Source organism: Dermacentor albipictus, chromosome 6 (assembly GCF_038994185.2).
Source record: "Dermacentor albipictus isolate Rhodes 1998 colony chromosome 6, USDA_Dalb.pri_finalv2, whole genome shotgun sequence".
Classification (NCBI taxonomy): domain Eukaryota; kingdom Metazoa; phylum Arthropoda; class Arachnida; order Ixodida; family Ixodidae; genus Dermacentor; species Dermacentor albipictus.
Window position 1 is genome coordinate 85,087,964 of NC_091826.1, and position 18,305 is coordinate 85,106,268.

An 18,305-nucleotide genomic window follows, 5' to 3' on the forward strand; every position below is an offset into this window, starting at 1 on the left:
TTGGTATCGGAAGCTTCAATAAAGACTTACAAAGCACCGGAATGATTTTGCAGCACTGACACTGTAGGCGTGTATCTGCTCAAAAAGTGTACAGAGAATATGTGTGGCTGCTTTGCAGCCATTATACCATTTGTGGAGCTTCTGACCTGAAGTTGCGCATATTTTCACCAAAGACTTCAACGGCTGAACTTGTCGAGGTCTACGTCAAGCACCTCCATTCGCACTGCATCAGCTAAGCCGATTTGCACTGCACCAACAAATGATGAATATAAAAAGACATAATATTTTTAATGCATACAAATTAATAACGTAGTGCATGCCTGAACCTATTTCAGTGGGCTTCAACGTGATTGCCTAGATGACAAAGAAAGCCCGGAACCCCCACCGTATGCCATCCTTCCTTTTTACCGCACAGGCAATTTTCTCCAGGAGGTTCTTTTTTTTAATGACACGCACCTGCTTTCCCCTCTCTGCCAAAAGAATGGCATCCAGCCAAGGCTGCGTCACACAATGATACGACGGCTCGCTCGGTAGAGTACTACGCCCGCGGCTACAGACCAACCGCGAAACAGACACGGCATGGCTAAATGGAGGGCCCATGCTCGGTTCGTTGGCTCCGTGTGAGGCGTATCGAAGACGACGGCGATGCCTGAAGAGGCAGGCAGTCGGCCAGCGCTGCCACGACGAGTATCTCTCTGTCTCTCGGGGGAGAACAGGGAAGGCGAGAGGGCCTGGAGTCACGGCTCGCGGGATCAGGCTGTTGTCCTCCGCCGCACGGAACGAGAGTTTCCGAAATACCCGACCATCGCTCCCACGCGACCAATCCGCTGCCAGCAGCTCGCCACGTGCGACAGAGACAGCCATGCGCAGCCGGTGACGCAGAAGACGACGTCGTCGCCCGCGACGCAAACGTCGCCCGCGCACCGCAGCTCGAAGAGGTCACATCTGCGCGCCTCCGCGGATCGGAAGCACGCGGTATACGTCGCCCGTGTAGTGACTACAAAAAGTAACTCGGCAGCTGTCTCGCGCTTAGGTGCGCGGCGGTTCGCGATGCCTGCCGACCGGCTGGGCCGCATAGCGCTCGCTAAAGCGTGCGGCTCGGCTGCTTATTTCGAGTCGTTTCGGGAGGGAGCTATAGCTATATCTGCTCGGAGGGGAGCTGGCGCGACGCGAGGCTTCGCATCAGCTGCTAGCGAGCCGCCTCGTCTTGTACATCCTCGTCGCCCGACGGCTAGCCGAGCGTGTAGCAGAAAGACGGCCGATGCGCTGAGGTGCAGCTGCCGGAGGCATGTCAGCATCGCGGAGTTCCGCGGAACGTGAGCCGGGCTGACGTATTTTTTGTTTGTTTTTTGCCGGCAACTCCTCACAATTGCTTTGAGGTAGGAGAGCCGAGTCAGCGCACCGGCTCAAACACGAGAGAAGTAAAACACAAAATCCGCTACGCGGGATTATTACTGGCGGAAACTCGATTGAATAACTGTTCTCAGCAACGATTCCGCAGATGTAACTTTCTGCAACGTTCATGTCGACTTCAAGAACACGAGCAAGCCCACGTGCAAAGCTGCATGAGCAATACAGGTGCAATGTACCTTAATTGTGCGGTCCCGTTTGACGACTTGGCTCAGGCTAGCTTCCCGTCATATATTTGGCCGCTTTGGAGTCTCGCGCGAAATTCTAGGCATAATAAAATTTGGATAAGCTGCGTTATCAGTGCATTCTTGCTTCCTACAGGGTATCCGCGTAGGGTAACAAGAGTTTGTATGGGAAGGGGCGCATATGTATGCATGATATTTCGAGGCTTAAACACGTGGCTTACCATCCTTCAAGAATCGAAGTATATATTGCTGAGCAGCCTCGAAAAATGTCCTCCATTATAAATTGTGACCGGTCCTTTCTTTCAAAATGAATCCCGCCGTGGGTTGGACAGAATGCCTCACGGGCACAAGCCCCATGGCGCGTATGCTTTCTTCCCTTCAAGCTCTTCTCACAGTTGGCGACTGCGCCGTCGAAGAAGATAACGTAGGTCGCACAGCGACTACGGTTGAAATGGCGCCGTGAACTCGAGATCACCTTAGCCCCAGCTGCGGCGTCGTTTCATTCTTCATTTGCGTAAAGCACGTTCTTTTGGTTAAAACGTACCCGTAACGACATACGTGTCACGGTTTGACGACCGGCTAATGGTTGACAGTGTTACAGGATGCGCTTGAGTTACGTGCATCAACTTAGAAAATTTGTAACAAATATAAAATATTCAGAGCTTCTGCCGAGTGACAAAGATGACATAGCATGTGAAATGACACAGCATAATGTCGGAATAACCTCGGGCATCTATTGCATAGACTTGCAAAGTTTTGCGGTATGATTGCTTGGGTTTCCGAACTTTAGTGAATTAAGAAACAATCAAACAAGTTCATTTGGGAAAATACGCGGAAAGGCAACGAATAAACTCAACGCTAAAAGAAGTGCAATGAAACCTACTGGCGACGACACACTCCAGCTATGGAGCAATAAGGCATCTCAACGATGTTTGATTGTTAGAGAGCTTGAGCAGAATCCTGGCTGTGTTAAAGAACATACTGGTTGATGTGCGTATATAGCACACAGTGGCGTAGTTTGTAATCACTATTTAGAGAAATTAAAAACGCGTGACATGCACACCGAAAGCCATGAATGGTATTTGCAAGCTAGTTGAATATCAAGTGAGCATTGTAAAGCGGTGAAACATATGTTTAAGAAAAGTTCATTGTCATTGAAGGTAATGTGAAGCAAATGTTGAGACGCATAAGATGATGAGACCAAATAAAGCATGATACAGACGCTAAAACGTTCTTCTCGCGAATTACGAACTAATCAAACTGATGTGCATTTCTGACATGCTGAAAGAAGAAGGCGTAGCAAGTTTTGCCTCCATTGAAACGAGTTCACGAAATTCCAAGCGTGTGTGTGCTGTACATTAGAAACGTTGAAATACGATTCGTGATTTAAGGCACACAGCTAATGTATGCAGCAGGTAGTCATGGATTAGGTCTACAGGTGCCGCAGGTCCTAAGCGGTCGACCGAAAAATGGCACAACTTTATTGTACCATGTGGGACGTTAACTTTAGGAAGAGATAAACAGTTAACTTTCCCAGTCGTGTCTTGTGGCGTAGAACAGCGCACGCAACGTGTTGAAAAGGAACAAATATGTACATTCATAATTAATAAAGGTATATTTCTGTAGCCCTCGACCACCCTAACGTTACATTTTCTTAGAACACAATAAACACCAGGGTGGCTTGTCCATATGTAGGGAAGGGAGTCTGTTACAACACATTATAGATGCAATATATGGAGTATATAATGGGGGGGGGGGGGGGCGTATTTTGTATGTGTCGCCCTTGTAGATTGTCAATTTCGGCCAGAGATGACTGCCCATTTCGGCTGGTGCTGTACTTACAAAACGCTGGCCGCCACACCTATCCAGGCCCTTTCTCGCACGTATAATCCGAGCTAATCAGGAGTGGGGGAAATGATCATTCCACTAGGCCATCACTTATAGAATACTGCTCCACCCGCCGCCGCCTTCACCATTCAGTACATTCATTATCAACAATTTTGACTGGTGTTCTATGCGCGCAGCCCTTGTATCTCTGAAAAACCTTGAGAAATCACCCTAGTATTGGCGATCGTGCACGAAAAAAAAAATCCCTGTGGTCAAAATTAATCCTGAGCCCGGCAGTACGGCTTCTCTCATAACGTACTATCCAGTTTTGCGATGGTAATCTCCCTATTGCACTTTTAAGACAGTTGTCACATGAAGCTGTGAGGATGTATTGAAAGTTCATAGCGTCCGAATTTGAGTGTTGCTGAAATCCAAATGCTGTTTTTGGAAATGCCAAGAGCCTGAAGCGAAATTTGCAATTAAAAATAAAAGGTAACCTAATTTGCAAGTTAGCGTCACTCCCGGCTCCTACTGAAAAATAAACGATTCTGTTCCACGTTGGAAAGGAAAAACATTTTTTTTTCCTGTATTACCAGGAAATGTCGTGATTTTAGTATAAGGTGAAACTACTTAAATGTGAGTCTCAAAGGGAAACTAAACAAAAGGTGTTGCTCTTAAACCCAGCCTATAAAGAACAGCCGTTCACAATAGTTTAGCAGTTCTTTTTATTGACAAAAAGAAAAACATGCTACTGCACCTTCACATCTGACGATTGACTCCGGCTGTACGAAAGGCATATCTAATCATGCAGGCACACACCAATAGGGTCAAAATTAGTATTAACAGAAATATTGAGTCGCCAAAATCAAGCATATAACCGCTGTGCGAGTTCAGATCCTTCAAGGTTTATATATTCAATTATGGCTTTCGTTCACTGGTTTAGCAAGAAATTAAAACGCAAAGCGAAAGCAAACAAAAGAAGTCAGTTATTTCTAATTATATTGAAGCGACGTGGCCCAGTAAGACAAAAACAAGTTCGCGTACCACTTTGTTGAACCAGTGTTACTTGGCCTCATTTACTCACCATGGCCTTGCCGCTCTTTGACCACACCATGCCCTTGCACTAACAACATGCCATAATAAATCACCCTTTATTCGAACTCCCTTATACCAAGAGTTTCGGAAGACGGAAGCCGCTTCCCTGCCGCCATTATTACCATCTCCCTAGCAAATTAAAAGAGCCTCTAATACTCATATCTGTCCTATTCCCTCCTATGCTACGACGGTTTCAGGCTACTGAGAGATAATTATAAATAAATAAATAAATAAATAAATAAATAAATAAATAATAACATTCTTCTCTATTCTTGGAGGAGTAATGTGAAGGAATGGACATTCTTCTCATGCCATCACATTCCTGAAGATCATAAAAAGAAAGTAGAAGGTTCCCGCGGCGATCACTTTCAGAGCTCCGACTCTCCCCGCCGTGTTCCAGCGCTTCTTTCGTCTCCTGCTAGGCCTGGCGAACACACATGCTGGCGTGCCGATGCCAACACCTGGATTTCGGTACTCCACGATCCCCCCCCCCCCCCTTCACTCCTCAACCCCGGAGTACGTTCCCCTCAGTGAGGGTTCTTTTTTTTCCCTCTCATTTTTCCTCGCCCCTGAAAGCCCAGCGTTCGCCCCTCTCCGTGATTTCCCCGTTCCCCGCCGCCACCGTTCAGCACCCGCACCGGATAATAGCGGCACCGTCTCCGATCTCGGGCGCGTATGTCACCTAGTCAGGCCCCCCCCTCATCCGATGCAAGCCCCATCTGCCGCTGCTTCTCCGAGCTGCCCTGATCGCAACCAACGCCACATGCGATCGGACCCCTCGGGACTGTGAGGGTTGCGGCGGCGATGGTCCGCGTTCGGCTGCTGGGCATATGGCACGCGGTGTACGGAGTTCCCTGCATGCGAGCGCGGCGGGGTTTCTCAGGGGAGACAAGGAAATGCACTTTCATTGCCTCGAGCGCTCCCAGATGCGCTTGCGCGCGCGCGCTCTAAATGACGACAGGTGGTATGGTTACGACCAATGACTATCCCGTATGGGAGTGGCTGTTTTGACAGACGAAGAGTGAGAATTTGTTCGAACCGTACGCGACCGGCCTCTTCGAGAGAGTTCGAATGACTAAGAAGGGCTTTCCCCGCCGAGGACGTTTGTGTGTAGTTGTGGCGTTGAAAGCGTTGTCTGAAGTGCATACTGGTGTAACTTAATTTCACATATTTTGGTAGAGTTATGATAGCATTCATCAGCTCAAGCAGCCGGTTGTTTCGATAAACAAAAAACACCATGAAATGAAGCTCAGCTTGTCAACTAAACGGCTTTTCCCTCCTATTCTTTAAGAGAAAAAATGCAAGAAAACTCTGATTTGAAGTTCATTTTATTTTCGTGAAGCTCCACGTAAAACCAGCACGGAGTCCACATAATTCACGGAAACGCTTTCAAACGGTTTGCTCACGTTCTTCAATCGCCGTCCTCGTGGGCCGAATGACCAGCATCGAGAACCGTATCTACAGCGGCGGCTACATGGCGCTCGGCACTCAGAGTCCACCATTGCGACGCTAGTCTGACCTCTATAATATTTTCCCTCATGGGGAAATCACCACCAGAACGGACCAATGCTCGGTCGCATGCGAGAGTAAATCAGAAGGCGCTACTGGCGGCGGATGGACCCAGCGGGAGTCGCGCAAGTTTCTATTCCCGAAGTAGGACGATGTGTTGCTTGTGCGCATGCGTAATTCTGGCTACCGCTTTTCTACAATCACAACCAGTTCGCATGACTGATTTTGGGACGCCTAGCCTGAATTTTATTTCTCGTGCCGCGAACACAAACACGGCTGAACTAACGAAGAAAACGATGCGCAAGAAATAAGGATGGAATGATGCTTAAACAAATAAATAATGACGTTCATAAAATGACACAAATGCAATATCTGTTTCCATTGCCAAGGTTCAAGCATCTTTAGTGTAACTTACCGAAACAAGTTAAAGGTCAAGACAGCCGCCGAAAAAGGAAAACGCACTGCGAGTTGCAGTGTGTTTTGCAAGTTGCGAAAATATATAGGAATAAAGTGTATCTGACAGGTAAGCCAACATTTACATAGGTGGGCCTGTCTTTACCAAAGATGGCCTTGCTCTCGTTGGCATGTTCACGAAATGTCTGCCTCACGGATAGCCACTGTGGCAGACACACAGCGATGCTCTCAGGTGGATCGTTACGCAAAATTCGGTACACAACAGAGATCCGGCAGCGGGCATCAGTAGATTCCTTCATCCGTAACATTTGCTGCGGAAGGTGGTGTTGCAAAGGCGGCGCTTGTTTAATTCCAAGCGCAGGGGCACAGAGTCGTCAGGCAATAAAGACTTCTTCAGCGACACGTAGAGGTATCAGCCATATGATTGCACTGATGTAACAATTTTATTGATAATATTTGTTTTCTTCCCACATGCTGGTTAGCTCTTGGCACATTCATTCATGATGGCCGGCTTGAGATATTCTTTCTGCTTCTCCCATTAGAGCGGTTACGTCAGTGCCAGATCGGAATGACAGGCTGAATTTTTCACGGGATGTGGAGATGCGAATCCTTTACTTGCTGTGCATAAATGATGAAAGAGTGGCGCTTCAAGTACTTGTCGCGTTTTTATTCAAGTTGTGCATGAAAGATCTGCCATCGAACATAATGCGAATGTCGATTGCAGTTGTCAGAGCAATATTATGAGATTGTGGTTCAAATAAACACAAATAATAGTATACAGTTTACCATTCCACATCGACTGCGGAAGCTCGCCCAGTAGACAAGGCTAGAACTCGTAAACTCGACAACTTCGGTCCCACAAAATTAAAATGTGGAAAGCCCTGTCGCACTCTGTACTCTGAAATGCGTGAGTGTTTTGTCGTTGTCATGCTATCGCAGTCGTACAATTGTCATTCATGCATCTGGCGAAAAAGAATGTGTAGAACGCTCATGTGATAACACAGTGATGGGACTGAATAGGCTATCGGGTGCGCATGTCTTCTTCCGGGTTTAAACGCACGGCACGTGTGCCGATAAGCGATGCAACGTGCCTAATTGAACCCTTGTTTGGTGCACAATAAAAATATCTAGCAAAAGCTGCTGCTGCGTCCCCATCGGTTATTACAGTGACGACGAGGCACGGTTGTGCCCGTGCTGGAAGGCCGTTGTCGGCAAGATGGCCTTCGGCGTACGTATCGGCGAATTTCCCCTGAATGGTAACTTTTCATGGGATGATTAGGTCGAGCGTATAGAGCTAGGCTGCACTGCTAACAAGCACACGGAAGACGCCGACAAGATGGCAGTATTGCTGAGCTGCTATGGGAAGGACACATACTCCCTGATAGCTACTCTCGTAAAGCCTCCCCGACCACCGAACACTGATTTACAGTCCATCGTGAAAGCCGTGAAGGACCAGATCAACCCTGAGACATCCGAGGTGTATTCACGGTACGTGTCCTGGAAGCGAGATCAACACGGCAGCGAATCTGTCACAGACTACGTTACAGCTTACGTACACTTATGCTACAGCTTACGTACACTTACGATACAGCTTATATTACACTTCACGTAAGCTAGCCGAGAACTGCGGATTCGACGACAACCAGCTCCCCCTTGACGTAATGCTGAGGGACCGGTTTATTTTCGGAGTCTTAGACAGCATTGTGGAGCAACGTTTGTTGGCTGAGAAAGACCTGGCTTTTAAGATGGCTTACGATCTTGCAGTCATGGCAGAGGCTACTGCAAAACGTCAAATGGTTACGGGTGGCCTGCGGCAGGACGCCCCAGATTTGACAGCCAAGTGGACAGGCAACACATGAAGCTGCATAAGAACAGGCAAGATGAAAAAAGCGTCAAGCGAGCATTTTAAACGGCAGTGTTTCAGGTGTTTGGGCAACCACGCTGCACACCGTTGCAGGTTCAAAACCGCAGTATGCTTCAACTGTTCTGTGAGAGGAGACTTGGCCAAAGCGTGCCGGAAGAAACAAAGAGGTCAGATTAACCACCAGTTGGAAAATATGCCAAACTCACTGCAAACTGAGCATGATGACATGCTAAATATTAGTCAAGTGACTAGCGCTTGCCCCAAGTTTATGGTGGCCGTTAGTATAGGCGGTGAAATAGTGCCCATGGAAGTCGACTCGGGAGCAGCTAGATCGATTATCAGTCAAAATACGTTCAGCATACTGAAAGTGGAAAGGCACATAAAGCTTGAAGAATCGGACACCAAGCTCGTAACATGGACAAAGGAAGGATTGGACGTCGTCGGAAAAGCCACACTTGCGATCAAATTTAAAGAAGAAGACTTCAGGCTGCCGATACTCGTTGTAAGAAAGGAAAATAGCACGCTTCTGGGCCGTGATTGGTTCAATGTCTTGAACATTAATGTCCATGGGCTTCGAAGCATCGAACAAAACGCAGAAGCGCTTATCAAAAAGTTACCGGATGGTTTTGGCGAAACATTTCCAGGCGCCGCCTTGCCACCACTACAAACTCAGCTTAAGCAGGACGCCCGGCCTATGTTTCTAAAATGCCGCAGCATTCCGTTCGCACTCTAGGATGACGTCATCCCAGAGCTGGACAAACCCGAACGTCAAGGTATTCTGCTGCCGACGCAGTGCTCCGAATGGGCCACCCCTGTGGTTATTGTCCGTAAAAGGGATGGGTCATTAAGAATATGCGGCGATTATCGAAGTATAGTCAACCAAGCGATAAGGAACAACGTTTATCATGTGCCTACTAGCAAGGACGTTTTCGCAAAGTTGGGGGGAAAGACCGTATTTTTTCTAAAATTGACTTGACATACGCGTACTAGCAACTTGCAGTTGATGACGCTTCAGAAGAAGTACTCACGATAGATACAGTAGTAGGCCTGATAAAGTGCGATGTTTGCAGTCCGGTGTCGGTGACACCTGGATTATTTCAAAGAGCAATTGATACAGTGCTTCCAGGTCTATGCCAGGTAGCGGCATACCTCGACGACATCCTTGTGGCTAGCGAAATGGCAGAAAACCACGAAGTACTCATGGAGGTTCTCAACCAACTGTCAAAAGTGGGACTGCGTATATAAGGCGTCAAGTGTCAGTTCTTCCAAGAGAGTCTGGAGTACTTGGGACACCAGACAGATGCAAATCGCATCGACCCGTCAAAGGCTAAAGTCGGGGTGATTCCAAAAGCACCTGCACCAAAGAATAAGGTGCTCTAAGCTTTTCTAGGTATGGTGAATTTCTACAATCGCTTCTTAGAGGGTTGGTCCGAAGTTACTCAAGTGCTCTACCACCTACTAGACAGCGACAGTACGTAGAATTGGGGTGATGAGCAGCAACTAGCTTTTCTAAAGGCTAAAGATGCTGCTGACGTCGGAGTCACGTTTAGTGCACTTCAATCCTGATGCACCATGAATTTTGTCTTGTGACGCGTCACCCGTGGGTGTGGGAGCTGTTTAGTTCACAGCAACGCTCAAGGACGCGAGTAACCTGTTGCTTATACGTCAAGAACACTCACTAAGGCAGAACGCAATTACGCTCTGATTGACCACGAGGCTCTAGCTATTGTCTCTGGCGTCCGGCAACTTCACCAGTACTTCTGTGCGCGATAATTCCGCATCTTGAGAGATCATAAGCCACTACTCGGTATCTTTCAACGAGATAAGCAGATTCCCGTTTTGTCACCGCGCGTGTTGCGGTGGTCTGTGCTGTTATCTGCTTACGAATAGAAACTGGAGTATGGAAGGACGCAAGATCACGCAAACGCTGACTGTCTAAGCAGGCTACCGATACTCGGTGACCGGTGGCACATCGAGCCTCCTGACGTCGTGCTTTTGTTGGAAGCAGTAGAGTAACCTACTGTGAGCGCAGCAGACGTCGCGTCAGCCAGTCCGCGTGATCCTTGCCTGTTGCGTGGGAAGAAATTGGCCGTAACTGGCTGGCCAGAACAAGATGTGCCCCCAGAATATGTCGCCTAAAAGGTGAGGCACGGAGAAATTTCTCTTCACCGTGGCTGTCTTCTGTGGGGTAACAGGGTCATACTGCCAGAACAACTGAGAAAAAGTCCTCACCATTCTGCATGCAAATAACTCTGGAATGATGACCATAAAAGTTTTGACAAGGTCATATGTTGTCTGACGCTATATATGTCAGGACATATATGTCTGACGTTTCATATGTGTGGTGGCCGAAGATCGATGCCCAGATTGAAGATTTCGTCCGTCATTGCAAACTCTGTGAAGAGAACAGGCAAGGCGAAACCCGAAAGCCCATAGAGCAGAATTCACATAGATTTTGCAGGGCCAGTTAAGGGCGTTTTTCTTTCTTGTTGTCGTAGACGCGCTATCAAACTGGGCCGAGATCGAGATAATGCCATCGCTTCACACCTCAGCTGTGATCGAAAAACTGCGAAGAATGTTTGCTTCACATGGATTGCCACAGTCAGCCGTTTTTGATAACAGCGCAGCCTTCTCGAAAAAAGAAATTCAATCTTTCTAGAGCAAAAATGGCATCCGCTACGTGTACACAGCGCCATAACGTTCCGCAAGCAACGAAAGTACTCAGTGTGTGGTTCGCCAGCTAAAGTGTGCGCTGCGAAAGCAGAGACAGAGCACCGTGGCGTGTAAAGTTTCTCGTTTTTTATTCAAGCAGCAACTCGGACACTGGGAGGACGCCAGCCGAATTAATGCTGGGCAGGAGCTTCCGCTCTGTCTTGTGGAGACTACACTGTGACGTGAAAGGCCCTGGATGCACCAAGACGCCATGCTCGAGGGAGTTTCTTCACGGTGACCTCCTGTATCTGCGGAACTTCTCTCTTGGTCCGAAGTGGCTGGCCGCACGGATACTGCGTCGCTTGGGCCACGTCATGTACCAACTCCGAGTGGTTCAGTACATCGACGTCATAGCAACCACGTGCGGAGAGCATGGGATGCTGTACCTAGTGTCTATCACGCTAACTCCTGCTTCAAGCTTCCAGTGCCGCAAACTACAGTGCAGAGATCGCCTATGCCAGAAACTCCGCAAGCATGCCGTAGGTCTACTCGTGTACGTCGACCAGTGCTTCGTTATGGCATTAACTATTAGGTGGGAAGGGATGTGATAAGAGTGATGTGAATGAATTGGCTATCTGGTGTGCATGTCTTCTGTGCTTAAACCCATCGCACGTGTGCCGATAAGCGATGCACCGTTCCTACATAAAGCCTTGTTTTGTGTGCAATAAAGAAACCTTGCGAAAGCTGCTGCTGCGCCCACATCGGTTATTACAGATGACAAAAGCTCAACAATAATAGGGAGAGCACAAATGTCAACAAAGGTCTTAATACAAAGTATTTTTCCTGGTGAGCGAAAATTCGATATCTCTGTAGCCTATAGTTTGGAATCTTTTCGCAAAAGTACCGATGGTTTACGTAGCTAGGTCACAGAACACCATTTTCTAGGAGGCTTTGATAGGGGTGTGCCAATAGAATTCGTTGAAACCTAATCCAATGAAGTTGAATAGTGATGGAACCAAACCACTGTGAGTAAAATAGAGTCGATATTAAACGAAAGATGGATTTACTCTAATACAGGACCTGTGTTCCGTGTAGTTGTTCCTGAAACATTCACAAATTATATACAACAAGTTTCAACGAACTAAGATATATCGTAGCCATAGAAATTAATACAGGTTTATGTGCATCTCTGTATATAGAGCCTTTCACATGTTTTATAAGATATATTATTTACATATATTATTTACATACATATTTCATCAATTAGAGACTAAAGCCTTCAATGTGCTATTTTCCCACAACCCCTTAAGCAAAAGTCAGACTGTAAATTTGAACAAAATGTTTCGGAAACTCGCCACTTTAGGAACGAATTGACAATATCAGGGTATCGCTGAGAGCAGGTTATATAGAGAACTCCTGGACATATAAACCGAACACCTAATAATATGATAACAATAATCGTGGCACTCGATGATCAGTAGATCATGGGAATATTCAGCAGCATCACCTCGTAATTAATACTCTGGCCAAATTGGTGTAAGTCCTTGGACCATGCTTGAAAGTCAGGTAAGTCAAGGATGAAACCTAGACAGATGTACCGAGGGCTGTTTTACTTATTTCATTTTTCGACTTCCTGCCCGTCGGTAATGAGTACAGGAAAACTGATTACCAGACATGAAGTGCCTAAAACGTTTAACTCTTTCATTCGAGCACTGCATCGAATAGAAATATTGTTCATTCGTTATTCAATATCATCAAACATTCGCAAAACCTTAGTGTTTAATGGATAATCGTTACCACTAGTGCCTTCCGTATATCTGATTAAATTCCATGTTCAACGCACGAAAAGAAAAGAAAGAAAAATGAACGCAACAAGAACCATTTCCGTTGGCTAAATGATGCAGCGAACTTCCTCCCGTGCACTACAATTTCATCTGTAATAAGAAACTTGCAATACGTAATGCCCGTCATGCTCTCCGTTTCTCTTAACCACCTGATTCATTAAGAGTCTTCGACTGTGGGTATTCGCCCCAAACGTTCAGGACAGCTGTAACAACAACCGTTAAACATGGAAGTCAACCCGGAAGGCTCGATAAAAAGGGCGCCCATCACGAGAGGCTTCGTGGCGCCATCTCTGGTAACCTGCATGAAACTCAAGTATGACGTCGTTCCTTACGTCACTATGCTCTCGGGCGCGCGTTTCGAGTTGCAGAAGGAAAAGAACTAACGCCTTCTTGTGACTAAATTTTATGCTTGGCGGTGAGCGCTCCATAACATAGCGAGTGCAATTAAAGGGACGCTAAGCAGAATATAATTGGAACCATACGGTACCGTACTAGTAAACTGCCGTTCTACAATATCGAAAAAGCCACTGTTACAGGGAGGGAAGGCTCGTAGAGCCCGGACTCTGCGCTTAGTGGGACAAACAACGCGTTGACTAAGATTGGTGAACTAATTAGGGTTATTAGCGTTACCTCTTTGAACGAGTGGGAAATTAATGGGATACCACAGATGATAGCAAAGGGTAAATATTTGCGGTGTTGGTATGTTTTGTGCCATGGAAAACGACAGTAAAGGAGATGAAAAATTAATAGTAGAGTGGCTATACACTGTTTTGTAAGAAACAGACAGAATTCCGTATTTTTGTCATGCGTATTATTACGAGGAAACTTAAGCTTTGTGAATGAGCGCTCGTACTCACAAAGTTTCAGCTAATAGTATTTTATTGAACACGCAAACTGTACGCATTATGAAGATACGTACAAAATGTGAGAGCTAGCCTTCTAGCAAAACCTGCAATAACAGATCGTTTAAATATATGTACGCATCTTCTATTCCGGTCGCAGTTTACCACGCATTACGCGCCTTGTAACGCTGAACATATGCGCAAATATATGGGTGTTTTTGCAATGTTCTCAAATTAAGCGCTTTGTAGTTAATAATACAGCATATATGTATGAGAGAACTAACAGCCGTGGGCGTACATGCCTATGTAAACAAACTTGCGGCCCTCAGGTGCTGGTGCACTGGGAATGGCATAGACGCCAAAACTTGTGCGCACTGTAAATCAGTACCGAAACGCAGGTAGTAGTATAATGAGCGCAACTGCGTTTACATTTAGCAAAAAATGGTCTATAAGGGAACTGGCGGCCTATAGATCCAAGTACAACGGTTGGATTAAATTTTCGAATGCAGTAAGCAATTAACCCAAGTGTGATATAGGCTTTGCTGAACTGCAATGTAGTTCGTTTAACTCATTCCCATAATATTTCCAAAATATCTCGACTCTGTAAATAATTGGCCATTCATTGAGACACGTCGATTACGCCTAATCTTCACTATTCATGCGTTAATTCTTGCGGTAAGATGTAATCGCAAACATTTGGCGGTTCATCTTGAAACAAGACCGGTAAGCGCGCACGTTCTTCTACGGCACAATAAATTTGCCGACATGCGCCGACATGTGTGCAAACTACGGGAAGGTGACTGAAGATGAAGGACCTAGTACCGTGCTACTACTGCGTGCACTGTCAAAAAGAAAAAAAAAGACTGAACGAAAGATCGCCCAGTGCCGATTTGTAACGATTCAACCTTGATTTCTTTTTGATCCAGAATGCAACACCATTAGTTCCATGTGCTTTATCTATGGGTAAATGTTATGGCACAACTCATTATTTACCCGTTGATTACTTGCACCAACCAGCCCAAATTAGCACTATACTATAGCTTATTGACGCATCGCAGTGTACTGCTTTGCACTGCATTGCAACAAGGGGTTTGCTATTCCCAATAGCAAACGGTTTGGTTGACCTCCCTGCCTTTCTGCTTCTCGCGTTGTCTCTCCTTTTGCACTAGATTCTGCACTAGATTGTGAGAGAGAAAGCGTTCTCCTCCTTTGTAATTCAATTATTTGTCAAGCAAATATTTTGCTGTTCCAGTAACTAGAGCACAAATTCGAAAACGAAACCGATTCTGTTCTGTTCTCCGCGCTCACCGAGTGCGGCACCAGGGGGCAGCGCACGCTGCGCTTCCGATCTAAGGAGTTGTAGACGAAAGTGCACATGTATAGTCAGCCGGCATTTATCGTGTGGTGTTGTAAAATTTGTTAATTTACCGTAAATATTTCTTCATTTGTACTAGAGAGTGGAGCAAGGCCCCAAGGAAGAGAGATTGACGCATCGGGAGCGAAGAACAGAAGCGATGTATGGTTACGCTGATTGGGCGTCGGCAGGTTCGAATTGGGAAAATTCCGAATTTGTCGCTGTGTCGTGTGCGCTTGTGGGCAGAGTTCTGACTGGTGTGGTGGAAGTCTGTTGCCAGCTTTGCAGATCCGCGCGCCGGCACAGATCTATAGCTACTTGCAAGTTATTCTTACCTGCACAATATATATACTTGTGCTTCTTGTCTGTCACCACGCAAGGGCTGCAGCCTATGCAACGCGTTTCAGCTTCAGAAAAGTCTTCATTGCGAGCAGTGTAAGCCCCAGGAGGCTGCCTATGCAAAGCAAGGTGATGCAACGGTTTTATACCGTTGCTGCGATGGCACGCAGTGATATAAAGCACCCCGAGTTTTATGCAACGCGTCTCAGCTTCATATCCAGCGAAAGCCTCGTTCTGCGCGGACAAGCCGCAGCGTGCGCAGCGAAAGGAAGCGCTTCGTACAATGGGAGAACCGGGCCCGCAACAAGCAAGCGATTGGAAAGCACCTGCGTTATAAAGCGACTTTACGGTACTATCTTTCTCTATAGTACTATCGGGAGATGGGAGCGTGCGCGCGTGTCTTACTCCTCATATAGTATATATAGATAGTATATATAGTATGTATGATATATATAGTATGATATAGATATAGTGAGCTTCGGAAATGAACGCGGTGCATTCGCTATACTGGACGGTGTTTCCCCCGTCAAATTTGGCAGGCAGTGTGGCAACATTGACCCGCAAAGCTGGCAACAGGCTTTTACCACACCACGCAGAACACTGCGCGCTTGTGCGCTAGTCGTGTGCGTCATCGCGTGCGCTAATTTGGCTGAATGTCTTTCACTTCGTGTACAAAACTCCGCACGCTGCGGCATCGAAGTTGTCCTTTGTTTGGGTGCACTTATGCGCTTGGACACGCGATAGCCTACTCTCAACAGGTGTTCGATAGTCTACGCGTGTTCGTAACTGGCTCATGAGGCAAAGCCATTTAAATTTTACTTGGGTTGCATAACGTAGGTGTTAAAATGCTGTGTGGTAAGCGGGCGTCGTGAACAGAAATATTGCTTCATAAGGCCACTGTGCAGCGTATTAGGGCAAAAATGACGCATGAATGGGGAAAAGGATCACCCTATCTTTTTAGATTGATTTCAGAGGTAGCGTGATCGGCTCGATGGCAATTTCCGCGTGACACCTCTTACCGCTTGCTAACTTGCGTTAAAAGCCTAAAATAAAACTGCATTCAGTTGGGCACTTGTATTGACGCTTGTATCGGCTTGAGAGCATACTGTATCCGATACAAGAACTCTGAGAATGCGGAAATAAACGTTCAAGGTAATAGCAGGGGCTCACTACGTGTGATCGTTATTTTCTTGCTTGGATGCACGTTTTAATTGTAGTTACCAAAAAAAGTTCTTTGCTGTGGCTTCTCTGCTGTGTGTTTCCTTGGTGCAATTGCTTGTGGTGCAGCAAGACGTGTTGCTTCGAATGATGTCTGGGCAGTCAAGGCATTCGTGTAAGCAAGCAGTAAACGTTGTATCAGTGGAAAAAAATTTGGACCTACAAGAGAAGCGAATCGTATCATCATAGACTCTATTTTACGAATAATTCAGTTGTATTACTGAAGCGGACGTGGAAATGCATGAAAATCAGATTGTGTTGATACTCAGCAGGATTAAGGTAACTTATCATTACTAATTCATCGTTTTCTTTTACTGAAACGTAAGTTGCTGTTGTTCTGCTGGAGCTGAGAAGAGGTCTGCTGCGTGAAATGGGTCCATCTTTCTCAAGTTATCGCAGTATTGCAGCTCTCAAAGTGAGTAGATTTTTTTTCTCTTAGCTGTTTGCTTCCTGAATCATGACCATCTACTTAGCTGTGTAGGTGATCAGTGTTAGTGACATTGGAGTGCTGGTGGACAAGCACTCCTTCATTGTTGCAACACATATGACAGAGTGCAGCTGTGGCAGTACGCGAAGGAGTTAATATATAAGCCTAATTAGGTTCTCTTAGGCTAATATGTTCATATACTTGTGTCATTCGATTGTTGTCTAGCAGGAAAAATGCTAACAGAGAAGTAATATTAATTTGCACTTGGTAAAATGCGCAAGCCAGGCACGTACCCAGGATTTTTTTTCGGGGGGGGCCCACCACCTCCATCATCATCATCATCATCATCATCATCATCATCATGTTTTATGTCCACTGCACGACGAAGGCCTCTCCCTGCGATCTCCAATCACCCCTGTCCTGCGCCAACCGATTCCAACTAGCGCCCACGAATTTCCTAATTTCATCGCTCCACCTAGTGTTTTGTCGTCCTCCATTGCGTTTCCGTTCTCTTGGTACCCATTCTGTAACCCTAATGGTCCAACAGTTATCTAACCAGCGCATTACATGACCTGCCCAGCTACATTTTTTCCTCTTGATGTCAATTAGAATATCGTCTAATCCAAACCGCTCTCTCTCTCTTAACGTTATGCCTAGCAATCTTCGTTCGATCGCTCTTTGCGCGGTCCTTAACTTGCTCTCAAGTCTCTGCCCCATATGTCAGCACTGGCAAAATGCACTGATTGCACACCTTACTTTTCAATAATAATGGTAAGCTTCCAGTCAGGAGCTGGCAATGTCTGCCGTCTGCGGTACAACCTATTTTTATTCTTCTGTGAATTTGCTTCTCATGATCAGGGTTCCCTGCGATTAATTGACCTAGGTAAACGTACTCCTTCACAGTCTCTAGTGGCCGACTGGCGATCCTGATCTCTTGTTTCTTTGCCCGGCTATTTATCATTATCTTCATCTTCTGCATATTAATATTCAACCCCACTCTTACACTCTCTCTGTTAAGGTCTCTAATCATTTGTTGTAACTCGTCTGCATTGTTGTTGAATAGAACAATGTCATCGGCAAACCGAAGGTTGCTGAGATATCTGCCGTCGATCTTTACTCCTAAGCCTTTCCAGTTTAATAGCCTGAATTCTTCTAAGCACGCAGTGAATAGCTTTGGAGAAATTCTGTCTCCCTGTCTGAACCCTTTTTCTATAGGTATCTCCCTGCTTTTCTTGTGTAGAATTAAGGTAGCTGTAGAACCTCTGTAGATATTGTTACGCGAAGGACGAGTCGGTAAGAAGAGAAACTATTTACAGAATATATTT

At 46.2% G+C, this 18,305-nt stretch overlaps 1 long non-coding RNA gene across 1 annotated transcript; it reads left to right on the plus strand.

Annotated features, from left to right (window-relative positions):
• The first annotated feature begins 10,320 nt into the window (after nt 1-10,320).
• On the plus strand, nt 10,321-11,704 carry LOC139046951 (uncharacterized). The gene is made up of 2 exons (XR_011507000.1): nt 10,321-10,446; nt 11,117-11,704. It is a non-coding gene; the product is annotated as an uncharacterized lncRNA (long non-coding RNA).
• Nucleotides 11,705-18,305: the final 6,601 nt, after the last annotated feature.